The following is a 2,500-nucleotide window of genomic DNA, read 5'->3' on the forward strand; positions in this document are numbered from 1 at the left end:
GACAAATCTGATCATGTCACAAGCATTCACTTACTATAATCACTATCAACGAACCTGCCGCCCCCGCCCCCCCCCCCCTACACCTTTCCTTACAACAACGTGTAACCTAACCTAACCTAACCTAACCTATGTTGTACCTTAACCTAACCTATGTTGTACCTTAACCTAACCTATGTTGTACCTTAACCTAACCTATGTTGTACCTTAACCTAACCTATGTTGTACCTTAACCTAACCTATGTTGTACCTTAACCTAACCTATGTTGTACCTTAACCTAACCTATGTTGTACCTTAACCTAACCTATGTTGTACCTTAACCTAACCTATGTTGTACCTTAACCTAACCCATGTTGTACCTTAACCTAACCCATGTTGTACCTTAACCTAACCCATGTTGTACCTTAACCTAACCCATGTTGTACCTTAACCTAACCCATGTTGTACCTTAACCTAACCCATGTTGTACCTTAACCTAACCCATGTTGTACCTTAACCTAACCCATGTTGTACCTTAACCTAACCCATGTTGTACCTTAACCTAACCCATGTTGTACCTTAACCTAACCCATGTTGTGCCTTAACCTAACCCATGTTGTGCCTTAACCTAACCCATGTTGTGCCTTAACCTAACCCATGTTGTGCCTTAACCTAACCCATGTTGTGCCTTAACCTAACCCACGTTGTGCCTTAACCTAACCCACGTTGTGCCTTAACCTAACCCACGTTGTGCCTTAACCTAACCCACGTTGTGCCTTAACCTAACCCATGTTGTGCCTTAACCTAACCCATGTTGTGCCTTAACCTAACCCATGTTGTGCCTTAACCTAACCCATGTTGTGCCTTAACCTAACCCATGTTGTGCCTTAACCTAACCCATGTTGTGCCTTAACCTAACCCACGTTGTGCCTTAACCTAACCCACGTTGTGCCTTAACCTAACCCACGTTGTGCCTTAACCTAACCCACGTTGTGCCTTAACCTAACCCATGTTGTGCCTTAACCTAACCCATGTTGTGCCTTAACCTAACCCATGTTGTGCCTTAACCTAACCCACGTTGTGCCTTAACCTAACCCACGTTGTGCCTTAACCTAACCCACGTTGTGCCTTAACCTAACCCACGTTGTGCCTTAACCTAACCCACGTTGTGCCTTAACCTAACCCACGTTGTGCCTTAACCTAACCCACGTTGTGCCTTAACCTAACCCACGTTGTCCCCTAAAGTAACCCACGTTGTCCCCTAACGTAACCCACGTTGTCCCCTAACGTAACCCATGTTGTCGCCTAAACCTGCTCTGTAATTGTTATACGACTCGTTCAATTAGTGTAGTGTTGCCCACCCGCAACCCTCGCAATATAGTTCGCTACTCGCACTGCCCGCTCCCCTGTGTATCGCTTCATGTTAAACACCTTGCAAGTCTTGCTGACTTTCCACATGCTCCTGCTGTACACTGTAATGTGGATGGCAGCAGGACGTACATGCCGCCCCTCCCCACGTCCCCACCTTGCCCCCCTGCCTTCGCAAGCTGGTTGGTGAGAAGTTTGCATGTTCAATGCCCTTCGCATGCGACGTACTCAGGCTACGTTGTGGTGCGGCCTGTGTCAACCGTCCGCTAATGTCGTACGCGTAAACCACAATCTGTACTGCACATTCGTCCTTATGTACCGAATGATACATCGTGGCACATGTGTGACCGTACAACGACTGCGCCCAAAAACGGCGGACCATACAGTGCAAATATTGTGCACGCAGCTACGTGTCGTCTCCCTATGAGAGCTGGATTGCAGTGTGGTACGCCATAGAGACGTGTGGGAGGAACGGACGCCGTGGATGGCGATCAGCATGAGCTGTCTGTTGATGTATTCGGACCTAGTCGTCTCTCCTCACACACCGTGATGGCATGGTGCACCGCGTTCCATATCTGCGACATGCTACAGAGGCCGGTTGACAGTCGTTCGAGCAATGGACATCGCATACGTACGGGGGCCACCTTCCACGTATTGTCTAGGCGTGCACATTTTGTTGCGTGTATGTGGGCAGACGTAGTGTGGCGTGACACCTGACACAGGCATGCAATAATCGTTGAAGTTGCAAATGGCGATGGACGCCTGCGTTTTCTGGTGAAGTTACGCAAATGAACAAATGGTAACCTGTTGTGGTGCGGTTGTTCTCGCTAGGGGTGAATCGGTGATGGCGACGATAGGTTGAGGTACGAACCGGTTGTTCCAGCGATACCCACCATGCCGACGAAACTGAACGGCATCTGGGTGTGAAGCGATACGCGGCGGTGGCTGGGTGGGACCGTCCCCGGCCGGTGAGGGGGCGCCTCCCGGCGTGCTGGCCGCGCGGTGCGTGGGCGCACGCGCTACAGCCGGCTGGTGGGGGCGGCCAGTGGCAGGCGCGCCGGCCGACGGACGCGGCAGGCGTCGCAGCTGCGCGCCGGCGCACCCTGCGCGCGGCGCCGTGCGGCCAAAGTAGGTCCTCGCGGGCCCGGTGCGAAG

This window comes from Schistocerca piceifrons, unplaced genomic scaffold (assembly GCF_021461385.2).
Source record: "Schistocerca piceifrons isolate TAMUIC-IGC-003096 unplaced genomic scaffold, iqSchPice1.1 HiC_scaffold_1420, whole genome shotgun sequence".
Lineage (NCBI taxonomy): Eukaryota > Metazoa > Arthropoda > Insecta > Orthoptera > Acrididae > Schistocerca > Schistocerca piceifrons.